Source organism: Mastomys coucha, unplaced genomic scaffold, assembly GCF_008632895.1.
Source record: "Mastomys coucha isolate ucsf_1 unplaced genomic scaffold, UCSF_Mcou_1 pScaffold9, whole genome shotgun sequence".
Classification (NCBI taxonomy): Eukaryota; Metazoa; Chordata; class Mammalia; order Rodentia; family Muridae; genus Mastomys; species Mastomys coucha.
The window spans coordinates 32,518,018-32,536,296 of record NW_022196915.1 but is presented as its reverse complement, the minus strand read 5'-3'; the positions used below and the strand labels follow the sequence as shown (position 1 = coordinate 32,536,296).

The window sequence follows — 18,279 nt, the reverse complement described above, 5'->3', positions numbered from 1 at the left end:
CAAAGTGTGGATACTTCGTTCCTTCTTAAAAGGGGGAACAAAATACCCATGGAAGGATTTTCAGAGACTAACTATGGAGCAGGACTGAAGGATGGACAATCCAGAGACTGTTCCACCTAGGAATCCTTCCCATATTCAATCATCAAATCCAGACACTATTGTGGATATCAGCAAGTGCTGGCTGACAGGAGCCTGATATAGCTGTCTCTGGAGAGGCTCTGATAGTACCCAACTAATACAGAAGTAGAGGCTCACAGCCATCCATTGGACTGAGTGCAGGGTCCCCAATGAGGGAGCTAGAGAAAGGATCCAAGGAGCTAAAGGGTTTGAAGCCCCATAGCACAAACAACAATATGAACTAACTAGTACCCTCAGAGCTCCCAGGGACTAAAACTCCAACCAAAGAGTACACATGGGGGGACTCATGGCTCCAGCAGCATGTGTATAGCAGAGGATGGCCAAGTCGGTCATCAATGGGAGGAGAGGCCCTTGGCCCTGTGAAGGTTCCATGCCCCAGTATAGGGAAATGCCAGGGCCAGGAAGTGGGAGAGGGTGGGATGGTGAGCAGGAGTGGGGAGGGAACAGGGGATTATTTTAGTTTTAGTTTTTGTTTTTGTTTTTCTTATTTTATTCTATTTTTCTTTTTTCTTTTGGAGGGGAACCTGGGAAAGGAGATATTGTAAATAAAGAAAACATCTAATAAAAAAATAAATTAAAAAAAAAAACACTAGTCAAATACACTCATAGGCATGTTGAAGATGGCCTGTAATCGCAGTTGGAATGACAAACTCAAGGCCTGCCTGGCCTATATAAGTTCAAGAGCATTCTGGGTAATTTAGTAAAACCCTGGGTCAGAATAAAAATAAAACAGTTGTTGGAATAACTCAATGGTAGAGACTCGCATAACACAATAAGGCCCTGGGTTTGACTCCCTCAAACTGTAAAACAAAGAACCAAGAAAATACCTAAACATTGTCTAGGAATTTAAACATACAGCTAGAAAATTGATATCTCAAGGCTGAGGAGATGGCTCAGTAGCAAAAGTGTGTGGTGTAAGCATGGGGAGCTGAGGTTAGATCCCCAGCACCTGCATAAACGTCAGGTGTAGCAGCACACTCTTGTAACTTCAGCATTTGGGGGACTGAAGACAGGCTAATCCATGGACCAGTAAGTCCAGAAACAACAGCAAGATTTGAGTTCAGTAAAGGTGCCCTGGCTCAAAAATATGAAGGGAGAGAAGCTATGTTGAAAGAAATTTCTGGCTTTAGCCTCTGGCCTCCACGGATGCACCATAGGAGAGCACAGTCAGATGTGTGTGTGCACATAAAGCAAATCCCTGGCCTCCACATCTATATGCATAGGTGTGAGCATACCCACACATAAAGGTGCACGCTCATGTATACACTACACACAAAAAAATAAAGGAAGGAAAGGAGAGAGAAAGAGAGTGTGTGACAATGTCCCAAGGTCCATTTGCAGGAAATCCACAAATACAGAACTAACTAAAAGGGGCTTGGGGAGATGGCTCAACCTGACACAAAGCATATGACTTGAGTTTGGGTTCTCAGTGTTATGGGGAACCCTCCGTAGATGACCATTCAAGACACAGTTTATAGCCAGCTGAGCACCTTTATTCTAACTAGCTGATACTCCGCTTGGGTATTCAGGAACTAAGTATCATCCTGAGTGTGTGGAGCACAGGGTTTTTTGAAGACAAAATAAAAACCCATCGTGGTGTCTCACTTAGCAGCTTCAGGGACGCTTCACAGAAGCAAGCAGTTTAACAGACGGCAAGTTAGCTAGGGCATCTTGACCTCAAGTTCATAGAACAGAGTTGGATAATTTTTCCATGGGATTCTTCACTAAGGAGATCAAATTCTATTAAACCTGAAATGGCCCCCAGCAAGAACACAAGATGGAAGACCTCCTGCTCTGTCTTGCTCTGTCTCATCAGAACCCATGTTTAAAAAAAAAAAAAAAGGAGACATGGTCACATGTGCCTATAACCCTAACACTGGGGCTGGGGTGAGCCTGAAGGTCACTGGCCAGCCAGGTTAGTCAAATCTACAAGCTTCAGGGTCAGTGAAAGATCCTGACAGAGAAGAAAAGAAGGAAAATTGCAGAGAAAGACCTCTCTATTGTCTGTCTCCAAGCTCTGTAAGCAACTTCACAAATGCCCACAAGAACATACCTACACTGACAAGTACATGCAGCACATAAAAAAACAAACAGAAAAGAGAAAAATAAAACCCTCATGAGCGGAGGCATGCACTCATACAGGCTAAAGTCAGTACTTTATGTTTTATGCACTGAAAACCTCTTTATAATAACCTAACAAGTGGCCCTGTCTTTATAAAGCTTAAAATTCTTTAAGCTGAGAATGCAATTTAGAAAATAAAGGGGTGTGGGGGCTGGCTGGAGAGTTGTCTCAGTGGTTAAGAGCACTGACTGTTCTTCCAGAGGTCCCGACTTCAATTCCCAGCAACCACATGCTGGCTCACAACCATGGTGACTATAATGGAATCTGATGCCCTCTTCTGGTGGGTCTGAAGGGAGTGACAGTGTGTTCATATAAAATAAATGAGTGAATCAATCTTTAAAAAAAGAAAAAGAAAGAAAGAAAGAAAGAAAGAAAGAAAGAAAGAAAAAGAAAGAAAGAAAGAGAGAGAGAAAGAAAGAAAGAAAAGAAAAGAAAAGAAATGTTCTGTGGGTCTCAAGGGGAGAAGAACTTGGTATAGGAAATTGGTTGCATGGATTACAGAGAACCAGCCCACCTGCGAGGCATCCCTCACACCAAGCAAGAGGAAGACAACCCAGCTCTTCGCCCTGGAGAACCCACAGGAGGACCTGGCTTCTCAGAGCCACCCCTGTGGTACTGGATCAGAAATTAGGGTTCCAGCAGACGCTGGAGCCCCTACCACAATAAAAGAGCTGTTCCCTGTCTCCAAGATAGGTTCCCTTCTGGGCAGAAGAGGAGCCATTAAGTGAAACCAGGAAGTGGCCTTTGCCCATCTCCACCCATCACTGCTTTTATTTGTAACCTGATTGCCCCTTTCCTCTCTGGCCATCTCAAATAAGTCTAGCAACACCTATGGGAGTCACAGTCCATTTCCTTTGTCACAGGAATAATGGCAGAAGACTGAATGATTTGAAGACAAAGTGACCAGAGCAGGATAGCTGCTGAGTTCCAGGAGAACATCCAAAGTTAACATGATGCCTGCCTGTTAAATCTCCAACCAAGTGCTGATTTGCTTAGCTAATCTCTTCACCCTCTAACGTCCAATGGGAATGGATTCTTCTTGTGGGAATATTTTAAGCCTATACAACCAGTCTCCTCCTTCAAGCCCGAAAAAGTACAATCCTGAAAGAGACTTGGAGAATCTTATGGGAGTAGGGGCTCCCTCCCCATTCTTGGCATGTCTTCCTTACAAGCCAGCAACATACCAGAGAGGTTTCCACCTTCACTGAACTACAACAAGCAAACTGGGATGCCACTTTCAAGGTCATCCTGACATGTGGATACTTTCCAGCATTTCAAAAACCTGACTCAGTGAGCATTGCTTTGTTATGGCATCAGCTGTCACTATGCCAGGTGACAAGAACTGAGCCTCCTTTAAGCCAAACCCAGTCATGGTCACAAGGACACACAGGTCTACTGCCTTCCTCCCTGCCCCTCATTTGCCTAATTCATCATTCATTCATTTACTCAATAAATGTTGATTATCTAGGATATGCTGAGCACTAAGAATACAACAGAGAATAAAAACCAGCTCTGTTTCAACTCTCGTACAGCTTATACCTTAGTGTAGAGAAGCCCAGAAACAATAATTTAAACATACTGACTGCCCAATGATGATACTTGATGTGGGCTTATTAAATAATGAAGTCTCTGTGTGTTTTACCAAGGTTGGAGCTTTGATGGTTTCAAAGCAGAGAATCTTACAGGGGAGGTACTGCTGGGTCCCCTTCCCCATCCTTTGTTTGTCTTCCTCTGAGCCAGCAGCATTCCAGAGATGTCTCCGCCTTCACTGAATTGCAACAAGCAAAGGCAACTGTTGTGAAGGTGAGCTTTGTAGCCAAGATCTAAGTGAGCATGAGAGCCCTACAGATACCTTAGGCATGGGAAGTATACAATCATAAGAAACAATGACCCAGAAACAATGGAAATAAGGAATAATTGAGTGCAAAGGTCCTGGGGCAAGGCCTCACAGAGTCTAGGATCAGTAAGAAGCCGATTGTAGCTGGGGTGTGAGTTAGCAGGAGAGAAACAGTACAAGCTGGAGATGGGTTCAGAAATAAGGAGCTGAGAGTATGTGGAACCCGGGCCTAGATTTGGATTAAGAAGCAAAGCAAACAGACCAGAACAATAATGTGGGTAACTTATTGTTCCCACCTGTTGGAAACCAAATGGGACTTAGGGAAAATAAAGGGGGTGGGCAGGAAAACCAGTTCCAACAATGCAGTCAGGAGGCCACCAGAGCAGTGGAAAGCTGGATTTTCAGTACGTTGAAGGTTTACTAGGATTCTTTCTTGACTTTAGCATGTGATTTTCATAGTTGAGGGTCCGTGAGTCTGGAGCAAAGAGGAGCTGGCCCACCAAGGCTTTGCTTAACGGCTCTCATTGACTTCCCAAGGATTCTATTTGGTAGAGCTAACACTTTATGGGGAGGTGGCAGCTCAGAAAGGTTTTAAAGCATAATTCAAGTCACAAGACTCCTCCTTGGTCAAGATGGAATTCCAATACAGCTTTACTCATTCACTTAGTGGATGCTTACTGGATGTCGAGTACAACTGCATGCAACAGATTATCTGCCTGGGATAAATGCAGCTGACTTTTCATTCAACAAATATTTATGAGCATCTGTAAACATTGGCTAGAGAAATGGTTGAGCCGTCAAGAACATTTGCTGCTCTTGCAGAGGTCCTAGCTTTAGTTCTCAGCACCCATGTTGATTGGCTCCTAACCATCTACAACGCCAGATCCAGGGGATCTGATGCCCTCTCTGGCCTCCATGGACTCTTACACCTCTCTCTCTCTCTCTCTCTCTCTCTCTCTCTCTCTCTCTCTCTCTGTGTGTGTGTGTGTCTCTCTCTCTCTCACACACACACATCAAACAAATGATAGCATAAAAAGTAAGCAAAGATATAAAACGCCTCAAGCAGAAATAAACCCCACAGCAAAGGTAAAAAAGAGCTAAGCTGCAGAGTGCCACATTCTTAAGTGGGGGTCGGTCAGGGATGCTCTCTGCTAGGATCACGTGTAAAGACAGAGCAAGGCGGTGTGCCAGGCCAGCACATAGTGAGAGAGCCTTGCTGCCAGAGGGAACAATCCACAATGAAAATCCACAATGGATCAAGCTTGGGACATCAGGAAATGTAAGGACTCAGCATGGCAGGAGAGGAAGAAGTGAACCAGAGGACAAACTCAGAGGGGTGACCATGGGTAACCACAAAGAAATCAAGAAGGGATCATCACGATCCAGGACAGAAATGACAGTGACTCAACCCCGGGTAAGAAGAGGTAACCAGAGTGAAAAGTAATGTTGAGAATGTACATTAAAAGTTGACATTTAGAGACAGATGTTTTTTTTTTATGTGAAATGGAAGGAAGATAAGGTTTTATTGTTTAGTTGGTCATTGTTGTTGTTGTTGCTGTTGTTGTAGTTGTTGTTGTTTGGTTTGGTTTTTACCTGAACTGAAGGAAACATGGAATATATGCCTATGGCTCACACCTGTGATTCCAGCCTTAGGCGATTGAGTCAGGACAATTGTGAGTTTGAGGCTAGCCTGAGCTACAGAGGGCCCTGTCTCAAAAAATCCAAAACAATAATATGCATTTAGAAGAAAAGAAAGCCAAGATACTAAGTTTTGGATGTTGGGTAAGTGGTTAATATACTAATCTTGATCTCAGAGGACAGAGATCTACTGAAACCAAAATTGAATCCAGGTGTACATGATACTTACACTCTGAGTTCACAAAAGAGCACTTATGGAAGGAAAAGAGCAAGTCCGGATGGCCCTCGATGCTGGGGGAATAGGAGAGACAGGCACCCTACCTTAGACTGCAGAGAAGTTTGACAGGAAGCTGGATATCCTGGCCTCCAGGCCTAGGTCTCAGACTCTAGAGAGTTTAAGTACAGAATTGTTTTTAATGAGCTCTCCCAGTAATTCTAATGTACTGCTGACTTTGTAAAAAAGGTTAAACTAATATTTTTTGCTGTGCCTCAGGGTCATAGTCTAATGAACTATTTTTAATTGCTTGAACTACTAATTTTAGGTAATTAGTAGAGTTTATGAGATGACAATTTTGAATGAAGAGCCAGAAACAAAGCAAGAGTCAGGAAACTTCGGCCAATGCTACATTTGGCGCTCTTTAAAAATATAAGAATTTGACATTTGCTAAATCGTAGATTGGATGTTTCAATCGCAAAGAAACAGCATGTTCTAATTCCCATTTTTGTATGATTTTAGGAATGTTCCTGGGGATTTTTAATTTTTACAAGTTCTTCGAGAGTTTCACACAATGTATTTGACTATACTCATCCCTTTCCCCAATTTCTCCTATATCCACCACTTTGCTATCCACCCAACTTCTCTTTTTTTTTTTTTTCAAAACCATCAAGACTAACTTGTGCTGCCCAAAAGTGGAGTTGTAATCTTCTACTGGAGCATGATCAACTAACCAGGGACTCCACTCTTAGAAAACACTGTCTCTTCTGCCAGCTGCCAGTAATTGCCGGTAGCTTCAGAACTATGGGTGTGATTTTGTGACTAACTTGTATCTCTGCACTGGGATTTGGACTGGCATGGGCTTGCACAGGTTTTCTTACATACTATAGCAACTGGCTGCTTTGAATTCACATAACCAGCTGTCCTGATGTTTCTAGAAGACACAATTGCCTTATAGTAATCTACACCCCAAGGCTCTTTCTTGTACTCTTTTCAGCTCTCTTCCTGAGCCTTTGAAAAAGAAATGACTGCTGTTAGCATCAGGGCCTCCAAAGCCTGTGGCTTCGCATAGGCGGGTCTCACAGACCTGTTGCCAGGGCACAGCCGCCATATTCCCAGAATCCACTGGCCTCACCTCCCACCTTTACCTGCAGCCACTACATCAGAACATATATATATATATATATATATATATATATATATATATATATATATATATATATATATATATATATATATATATATATATATATACACACACACACGGGGAACATTCTTCCATCTCTTTCTCTCCCTCCTCTCTTTCTGCTACATCCCCCTCTCTCCCTCTCAATTAAACCTCTTACACATGGAACTGTTTGGGCCTAGTATAGTATGTTCTGATGCGACTCGCCATTCTAACACATCAACTGCAGTATGTATGTTCCGTTTGGGGCTGAATATTCTGTGATCCCTTATTCTCTGCACCCAGTTCAGTTGTTGGTCTTTGTGTTAATCAATACGAATTACATTTGAAGCTTCTCAGACGAGGGTTGAGAGATGCATTGATCTATTGATCTATGAATATAGCAATAAGTATTAGGATTTGGTTTAAGATTATGTCCACTGAACAGAATAATAGAAGTGGGTTCTTTACTAACCCCTATAACTCGTGTAGCCATGGGTTCTTAGTCTAATAATGGTGCCAAGTATGGATTTCAGCTTGTGCAATGGAACTTAAATGCAATGAGAAAGTGGTTGGTTACTTCCATTATGTTTGGGCCACTACTGTACTGGTGAGCATGTCTTTTTGTTAGGCCAGTCATTACTGTAGCTCTCAGGATTCACAAGTGCGATGCTTGATGCTTAATTTTCTCCTCCAGTGACATACATAATACTAATGCTATGAAAACTAGAGAGTAGGGATGAAGTTTCCAGGTCAGCACCAACTTGATTTTTCTATGGTCTATGACTCGATATTGAGTCTATCCCTGACAATAGGGAATTAGCATCAAGGTCCAGAGGGTAACCAATAGCAACAACAATAGCCTGTAATGTTTGGGGTTATATGAGACCTACCTGGTCACCCAAAGAGTACCCCATTCCTACACATTTGTTAGCCTCTGGTGTCTAGTGTTTGTGTGTGTGTGTGTGTGTGTGTGTATGTGCGTGCACAAGTGTTTAGAATCTTCTACAGTAGATTTCCATATGACTTTTCCTAAGGTTTCTAGCGTTCTTCATCCTCCCCATCCTCTATGCTGCCTTCTGCTCCCCATCCCAATTTAAAATTTCCTGTAGTATTTCTAGTTTGTTTGTAATTTTAGTCAAAGAAGAGTGATGTTTTAAAAATATTTTGACTGAGTTTTATTTACACATTGCGGCATCACATGAGCAAGTGCAGTAGCTGTAGCTGCTCCCGGGTGCCTCTGAAGCAAGAGAAAAGATAACAAATGGTTAAAGCTGGTTGTGAGAAAGAGTTATCTAGGGAGGTGCTAACAGTTGCCATTCTTAAAGGAACTCTGATGTTCTTAAAGGAACCACATGTCACTGGGTTGAACAATACTATAGTTGTGATGTGGAAATGAACAAACGGACTTGAAAAGCCATAGATCAACAAAACCGAAACCAAGTGAACAAAATGGTCCCAGGAGAATCACTGCAGCTGGCCATGCACTTCTGTCAAGTGTGTACTGCTTCCCACAGCAAAGGCCACAGATTCAGGGACTGGAAATTTCACTTACATCAGCCAAGGAAAGAACTGAGTCAAAGCTACATAAGCGCAGTGTCTAGTAAATGCTGGTGTAGGTGCCTGTTGCCTTTGACATACTGACAACACAGTGAATGGAAGGGACAGGAACAGTAGTCAGACACATATCACACCGTAACGGCAAGTGGACAAATGCCTAAACTTGCCCTCTCAGCTCCCTCTGAAAAAATACAGTAAGCTCCTGAGTTTGCTAAGCAAATGAAAATTGGCCAGGAAGGAATTTGGAAAGAAGGCATGAGCCATTAATCAAGGGCAGTCCCAGACCAGTTACCACTGAAAGAATGGAAATTATGGTCAAGGAATGAGGACTCAATCCTAGTAACTGGAATTTCCAGATGCACGGGAAGTATGCACTTCAAAGGACTCCACAAACAGTAACTTTCAGCAAAGGCTCCAGGAGTCACGGCTTGTACTTGCTGGCAGAGCCTTGCAGCCTACCAGCTCTATAGCATGAGACTTGGTACAGCAGGTCTAACCAAGGCCATCAGGAGCTATATCCAAGGACGGTGTGTTCTAAAATAAAGCAGTGTGCATGCTCTTACTGTTCTGAAAGTGCCTTTGCAGAGGCCTCTTCCCCCAATACCACTGTGTTGATTAAAGGAGTGCCACACCAATACCTCATATATGTTTCTCATTAAACCATAATTGCAGTGGGGACTCACTGCCTGTTACATGAACCCATCATCAAGACTGAAGCTGAAAATGTTGAGTTACACAACAGTAAGATGGGCCTGTGCATCCATTCAAGCAAGGAAATTCAACCTCAAACCAATTCAGTTAAGGCTCCTCCCCATGTTACCCCAGGCTGGTGTTGACTTTCTGTCTGGCAGTGTGTAAGGAGCACTCTGTGTTTCTGCACATCAACTCTTAAACACAATACCTTCCAAAACTATGGTCATCGATATCATTATTATTTTATAGACTAAGAAACTAATATTCAATAAAATGCGGCCACTTGTCCAAGGCCACATGATTAAGTATAGAAGCATTTGAACTCAGGCCACTTGACTCCAAAGTCTTCAACTACTCTAAGTGGGAGGACTTCCTGTAGTTACCTGCCCAGTCTATGATATGAAGACTGACAAAGACAGAATGATAGAAAACAGCTACATTTACCTTCTGCTTAAAGATGACCTTCTTGCAATGAAACTCTAAGAGAAGATGTCTTCTTACTATTCTTGATGATTCCATTCACATGTATAATTGAATTTTGGCTACTTTGAGCCCCCTTTCTCTTCTAACATTCCCTGTTTTTTCCTGCTGAAACCCAGGGTTCTTCTCAACTGCCTTTGTATGTGCAGCATGAGAATTTAATGTAGCTAAAGTGAAAAATGTAGACTGTTTATGAAGATGTGACCCTCACAGGGGCCAGTTAAGACTCTTAGCACATTCTCTACCAAAAATAAGATCAACCCATCTTCCTTCCAGAGCCAGCTGGATGGTGGGCTTGGGCTCCAGCTGTTCCCATCACAAGGCACAGATAGAAGAGCATCAACTCCGATTTGGAGGATGATTCTACACGAGAGCACGATGAATTACCAAATGAATGAAGGGAAGCTGGGTAGATACCACATTCCCTACAGGAAGCAAAGGCACTTCAGAATCTTTCTAACCCAGAGAACGGTTTCTACCACTCTATTCCTGTATTCTAGGGAAGGGTCAGGGGAGTCCACTCCATTACCCAGAGCCAACCTTGCTCCAGCTTCCAGGAACACAGGGCAGAGCTGTGGTAGATTTCTATGTCAGCAGGAAGCCAGCTTACCACCCACACACTATTATTGGAGCAGGCTAGAACTTGGCGTCTGGCTGGCACAGCTGCCAGACACACCTTGCCAGTGACTGCAGGTGCTGGCTGCTGCTCTGGCACTCTTGACAGTACAAGAAAGTGCAAGAAAATATACCAGGAACACATTTTCAGTTTAAGGCAGCAAATGTAGCAATGTGTCTTGCTGTGGTGCTGTATGGGAGAGTCAGGATACAATACATTATAAGCTAACTTTAAGCACAGAAAATATTGGATTTTAAGGGAGGGCTTTCTCCTACTTATTCTTGGCTAATAGAACTCCTGTCAGAAATGATGCTGCACATCTGAAATCTAGCAATCTTAGAACTTGAGACAGGAAGTTAGAGAGTTGCAGGTCAGCCTGGGCTACATAGCAACTCAAGGGCACCTTGGGCTACATGAAGCCCTATCTCAAGAAATACAGAGAAAGAAAGATGGGGAGATCATCTGTCAAAAAGAGACACTTCACACTTTCAGACGTCAAACAAGTATAGAATCAACAGAAGTGTTTTCAATGAGTGCAAAGATTATGAAAGATCACAGGAGTAATTGAAAAGCTTTTAACCACTAGGGAACAGAAAGGGTGAAATCTGTAAGCACCCAGATGAGAAGCATCTGCCCCTGGCTGGGATTGCACTGAGCCCTGTGTGCACAGGGAGAAGGGAGATTCGATGACAGGAATCTATATAGAATATACTTTGAGTCTTTTAATCTCCCTGGGATGAGGAAGCCTTATTGGAAAACAACTATTTTAAAAGAACATGATTTATAAACACTGGCTCCCAGTGGAGGAGGAAAAGATGGAAAAATGTCTTCCAGCTCAGAAAACAGAAAAAGAAGATGGGGGCCAAGTTGCATGTAAGAAAAGGACCTTGAACCAAAACCTCAACCGTTCACAATTACTTTCCAGGAGTCATCCATTTGGGCAGGAAAGCTCCTGCCACCAGTGTGTCCTGAAATGTCAGATGGGGTCCCACTTTGAGCTTGAGGTTCTCCACCCACAGAGGAGCTATCAGTGCTTCTAGCCCCAGAACTACCAATGCCCAGAGACAGCATTGCCTTCCAGGGGAAGGAGTGCAAGACTCTCTGAGGCAAAGTCAACCATGCTTTCTCCAGGAAATAAATACTAGAGAGGTATTGTGAGATGATTTACCAAGCTGCTTACAACCCACACAGAATGCCAAGCAGATGATTGGCTCATAGGAACCAAAAAGACACTGTACATTAAATTATTTGATTCCCCAGCCAGTTGTTAAGCACATAGATAACATTACAGGATAAGGACATCTGTCCCATGCCCTCAAGATGCTTATTATCCAATGGGGAATCTTAAGAACTATACACAAATTAGGCTAAGGAGATATCACTCTTGGTAAACGGCTTGCCATCCAAATAAAGACCTGATTTCTATCACAGGACCCACATTTAAAAAAACAACAAATAAACAAACAGGCATAAGAATTTGTTCTGGGAAGGTAGAGACAGGGGATCCCCCAGGGCATGATGACCTGCTTGCTCAATCTGATTGGTGACATCATCCCACTGATAGGCCCTGCCCTATAAAAACAACAACCACAAAAAGATGGAAGGAGTTTTGAGAATATGTGTGTGTACATATATATATAATATATATATATATATATGTATATATACATACACACATATACATACATACACATACATAAATACATGTGTGTGCATATATATATACATACATATATATATATAATACACACATATATATATATATCCTCACACAGATACGTACAGACACACATACATAGAAAAAAACCAGTAAAAATCATGTTAGTGGGACTGTTAACCACTGATTTCATACAGACATTCTAAGTCCCATCAACAGGACTTCTAACCTCTGACCTCACATGGCCATTCTTTCTCTTAAGATTAAGGTTCAACAGTGGAAAGATGAAGTCTCGAGCCTGGTGAGCAGGGTGAATTTGGTCATTTGTTCTGTGCACCTCCTATTATTTAGAAACCAGAGAGGACTTAGTACAGAAAATTTGTTTAAAAAAAAAAACGTATGGACTCGCCAGGCTTTAGAAGCTGTCCTTTTCATCCCTGGGTAACAAATGTCACCCTGCATTTTAATGAGTTCTTACACCAACTGCCCAGTTCTAAATATATTAGGAAGTTTGTTGTTTCTTAACCCTTCATCTCTTGTCTATCCAGTAACAAAATTACATTTCAGTTGTATCTTTAAAAAATAATCAAGGTAAGCTAATTTCACCAAAGGTTTCCTAGCTCCTCGTGTAAAGGAAAGCTAGCTCTTCTCTTTAGCCACACATCATGAACTTGCCATCGTCGAGGATAGGAGGTGTGTGATGTTTTAATCAGTCGAGGCTGGGTGAGGACCTAAAGCTACGATGACATCTAAAATTATTTTACAGCTTTCCAAAGAACATGGAAAAATGAGTGTAATTCTCAAAATGATATGTTTCCAAAAGCATACTTCTGAGCCCTTGGAAGTGCAAGGTAACGTAAGGGGGGGCAGACCATTTTTCACCTCACAGCCAGTGCAAGACAAGAGAGAGCAGCCCAGGCACTGCCATACAGTCCCCATGTGTGGTCTGCAATAGAATGTAGGTATTCATCATTTTATCCCACAAATAGACACCTTCTCTGCTTTTTTTATTACCCCTTCAAATCCCAAGCCTGTGGATTTCAGTTCTTTTATTTTTTTTAAACCCTCCCTGTTCTTAAATTTTTTATTCTCTTGGTTGAAAATTACCTAATGACTTCCTCTACCATATGATACAGTATTTGGGCTGTTAGGATTATAATAACTCCTTCTCTCTCTGAACAATGGTCCAGTTGGGAAAATTAATAAATACCCAACCAAGTACAGTATGGCCACGTTCCTAAGAGGGCCCAGCCAAGTTCTCTAAATCAGTCTCTGATCTAGGGCCTGTATTTAGGCCCTAGGCATTTATCAAGCCTTGAAGGTGTTTTTATGTCCACCAAAATGAGCATAGTAGTTTGTATACAGGGGGATCCTAATATAAAGAGCCAGTAAACAGACCTATAGGGATGATAATTTTCCAACACAGAGATCATGGAATATTGGTAGGGGAAATTTTTCTGCAGCATGATGTCTAAATTGAGGTCTCAAGTATGAAAAGAAATTACCCTAATTTGAGGAGTGAAAAGGTGGGCACTAGGTACAGAAAGAAATACCCCATAAGTAAGCAGTCCTTTAAAACTGTCACACTATTAGAAGAAGTGGTTCAGTGGTAGAGTGCTTGCCTAACTTACACAAGACCCTAGGTTTATTCCCCAGTACTACAGAACTTTAAAAAATAATAATAATAATGATTACAGGAATTAAAAATAAGAAATGGGAGAAAAGAGGAGATAAAGGAAAGAAAGTTTTTAAAATAAAAGATACTCTTTCATGGAGAGAATCATTTGGTGTGGGTGGGGCTTGGAGTACAGATGAGTGAGAGGGAGACAGGCAGGCAGGAGCCCGAGGGAAGGCTCAAGACATTATCATGTATTTCGAAGTGTACCTTCTCTTTCGAAGTGGCACTGACTCTTGATGGATTTCTCAGATGGTGCCCTCTCACAATCAGTTACTCTGGCCACCTTTGAAAGAACTTACAAGGTTCTAGAAACATACTTTAGGTAGAGTCTTTTCCCATCATCTCTCCTAAGTGTTTCTCCTCTTTCCACCTTTGTAGACTATCTTGTCTTCCAATATGTCTACCTCCTGATATTTACAGTTAGGCAATATCACAGTGATTAGCCACCTTGTCATATTGCCCTAGATCATCTTCTGGCTATGCCACCAAAGTGGCATTCTCTACAAAGTAACTGAGGTAAGGCCATCTTGTCCTGACTCCACTTTAATCTGCTTAGACAGTTCTCAGCCCTCTACCCACCACAATAGTTACACCTGCATTGACAATGAATTCTGGATTTCCATCACCCTGGCCATGGTTTAGATGTATTAAACAAACCAATTAATGTTAATACAAACTTACACTGAAATAACTGAAAATAACATCAAAATTAATTGTCATGTTGTGTCTGATAAAATTGAACAAATGTTCTGCCTAACCAAATGTTGCAAGATTATTCTGACCCTCACCTAGCATTGATGTGATTGTATTTTTCCTTTTTAGACACTGTACCCTGAGCTTTGGCACCAAAAGACTTTGAGTCATGAGCCTGCTCTTGGTCTTTGACCAAAATTAAAGGACTCATAATCTCAATTGGTTTAATTAGCATGGTGATTTGTGTCTTTCTCTTCATGCATTTATTACGGTCTAAAGTTCTCATCTCTGCCACATCTACTGCCATTTTATTTCTGATCCCTCAGAGCCTAGGATCTTTCTCAGCCCTTCTAGCACAGAATGGCACCTAGTGTACCTCTTGCTGGGAACATTGACTCTTGAGTACTATTTTTAATCAAAGAAATACCAGGCATCAGCAGAAGGACGTAGGAGAGACTGTATGAGAACAAAGCTTCTTTGTGATCTTCCAACTTAACAGGTTGTATAAATATTGTTCCATGAAACACAGTCTAGCCCAGTGACAGTGGGTAACACCATCCACATCCATAATAGTAGTTATCTGAGTATGTTAGAGCAGTTTATCCCTGAGATTTTATATGTCCATATCAATGCGTGTTTGGTGTGCATGCATGTGTGTAAGCATGTTCATAATGTTTGTAGGTACATATACATGTAAGTGTGGGGGGGGTGTGGGTGGGGGGGGGGTGTGGTACCCAAAGTCAATGTCAGGTATCTACTAGATGCTTTAAACATTGAGGAAGAGTTTCAGGCTGGGCCCATAACACACAGATTTGACTGTCTTGCTCCAGGGACCTCCTACCTCAGAGTCCTGAGTGCTGAGATTCCGGAAGTCCACCATGCTGCCCAGCTTTTACATGGATTCTGAGGATCCTAACTCTGGTCTCCAAGCTTGTGCTGTAAATGTTGTAAGCACTGTAAATGCACTGAGTCATCTCCCCAACCCTCATTGATTTTGAGTTACATTTTCCTGGTAACTAATGACACTAAGCTTCTTTTCTCGTATTCATTGGCCATTTGGATGTCTTCTTTGGAGAAATTCCTACTCAGATGCTCTACCTGTGTTTAAGCAAATTATTCCTGGTTTTAGTAATCTGATGTTTTTGGTTTGGCTTTGTCGTGTGTGTGTGTGTGTGTGTGTGTGTGTGTGTGTGTGTGTGTGTGTTTCAAGTTGGTTTTGTTGATTTTTTTTCCTATTTTTCTGTTTTATTTCCCCTCAAGTCTGTTATTTCCTTTCATCTGTTTGGTTTAGGTTTACATTGGTCTGCTTCTTAGCCTCCAAACAAAGAAGTTAGGTATTGGCTTGAGATCTTTCTTTTTTTAATAAGCATCTATACATATACATTTTTCCTAAGTGCTAGCTGCATCTTACAAATATATTGTGCTGTGTTTTCATTTTCATTCATCTCAGAACATTGTCTAATCCCCACACTGAGATTTGGGATTGTCCCAACAATTACTTGGGGGAGAGTTGTTTGATTTCCATGTATTGGTGAATTTTTCAAGTACTTGTCTGTTGTGTAGCAATTTCTTCTGCATTGAAGCAGTTCCTTCCTGAAGAGAAATTCATCAGTAAGACTCAAAAAGTAAATGGAACTTCTGAGACTCAGTAAGAAAAAAAACTCACAAGTCTTAAGACATTCCTAAAACTTATGAGATTCACAAGGTCCCCTCCCAAAGATTGCAATAGCACTAACAATTGCTAAGGAAAGGGGAAAGTGATCCTTCCTCCAGCCAAGCATGTCACCCATACTCTGTGGGCAAACTCAGGAAACTCAAACCTTTATCAAACTGGACATTGGTAAAACTGTGACTCTGGTCTGTTGCTGATGATGCATGGTGAGCAGATTTGTTTATGTCTCCCAGGGAGTCACACAGCAACTTCTTTATTGATTCCAAATTTAATTCCGTTAGACACCTTTCATTGTAAGTACTTTTAAGTATACAACCAAAGCTACTCCTGAGCTTGGGACAATAGCTCAGTGGTAGACAGTTGGCCTGACTTCTATGAGTGAGGCCTTGGTTTGATCCCAAGTACCACAAACTGCTCTTTTTGCAATTACAATCTAAAAGTAAAACCCAAAACTGAAAAGCTTGAATTCAAATAAACTTTAAAAACTAAGTAAAGGAATAAGCTCTAGAAAGAAGAAAGAGGTTTTGTCAATACCATACACCCCCAACCCAAGGGATTCTTCCATTTCCTATTTGATAGCTACAGAGTACCTTCAAATTTACACAAGGAACACCTAGTCCTTATAACTTACAAATACAAGCAATAACAGAGAAAACCCAATGTTTTTAGATCAAGAAATGGTGGAGAATGAAGACTAAAATGGCTGGTTGATCCAACCTAGTTTCGTGTGATTTCAAATAACAAGACTTGCCCACTTCCCTTTGCAGCTTTATGGAAATTGTGTAAGAAATATTTTCCTGACATTTGGGCTGAGCTTTGCTTTTCTCAATTTCATCATGTCAGGAATAGCTGTGCCTCTCCACACCACCCCAAACATTTCCTGCAGCACCTGCAGATGTCTATTTATCCCTCCTTCTCACTCCTCATCCAAGTAAAACATATTTAGGTCTCTTAATCTATCCCCTTAAGCTCTTTATTACACTTTTAAATATATTCTCTAAGGCATTCAGATGCCAGCACCCAACAGGCTCACCCTTGATGTCACATACATAGTTTCTACACTTATTCCCCCTGGCATTTTATTTGGAGTGTGAAGCTCAAATAATACTTAACTTTTTTAAAAAAATCATAGACACTCACTTTCCATCACGAACCACAGGTGGCTTCGAGTCTTGCTGCTTTCCAAGTGCTGAACCTTGGGCTCATTGAGTGTCTGTCATTTGGATTATATCCTCTCAGAAGTCAGAAATAAGCAAGTTCATTCCCTGGCACCCACGGCATTCCTAGCAGCTCATCTGGTGTGGTGCCACTATTCGCAGCTCAGGGACGCCAAGTTTACAAGTGCACAGGATCTTTCAGAGTCCTGCTGGGGTGTCCTGGCTATTTCTGAAAGGTTAACTAACCTACACCACACAGACCCCTCAATGGCTGAACAGATTCCCAAACACAAGCCTGACCACTATTTTATATGCCCTTTAAACTCCACCTAAAAGTTTAAGATGCTCTTTAACTGTTTTTGTATATTTTAGTATTAGTTAACAAACAAAGCATTGGTCTCATTATAACATTTTCAAATAAGATTTATTTTGGGGAGGAAGCCCCACTCCCAGGTGCTCTCACATGCCCAGGATCAGAGGTGAGGAGGACATAACATTTTTCCCAACACCAGGAGTAACTGGGACCAGCAGGACCAGGCACACAGGAACTCCACCAGCCCAGTGGCTCAAGTTCCTTCCAGTCCTACAACACCCAGAGGAAGCTCCACTCCCAGACACTCTAACACACCCAGGATCAGAGGTGAGGAGGACACAACATCTATCCCAAAACTGGGAGTAACTGGGACCAGCAGGACCCTGGCACTCAAGAATTCTGCCAGCCCAATGGCTCGGGTTACTTCCAGTCTGTCTGGGCCTGCCAGTCCCCTGAGCAGACCTTGGGCTCAAACTCTACAGTCATTTCCAAAACACCCAGAGGAAGCTCCACTCCCAGTCAGATTTAGCAAGGGCAGGTAGCACTAGAGATAACCAGATGATGCAGGGCAAGTATAGGAATATAAGCAACACAAACCAAGGTTACTTGGCATCATCAGAACCCAATTCTCCCACCATAGCAAGTC

The 18,279-nt window shown here is 42.0% G+C and overlaps 1 long non-coding RNA gene across 5 annotated transcripts in view; it reads right to left on the bottom strand.

Moving 5' to 3' along the window:
* Positions 1-18,279, bottom strand: part of LOC116085059 — a 122,943-nt gene that overhangs the window by 71,498 nt on the left and 33,166 nt on the right. For 2 of the 5 annotated variants that reach the window (XR_004116389.1, XR_004116391.1), the window contains exon 6: positions 15,997-16,084. The exons of 2 other annotated variants lie outside the window; for them this stretch is intronic. This is a non-coding gene — a long non-coding RNA (uncharacterized LOC116085059). Of the gene's footprint in view, positions 1-8,276; positions 8,355-15,996; positions 16,085-18,279 lie in introns of those variants that run through there. One more of the 5 variants, XR_004116387.1, reaches the window with a different exon arrangement.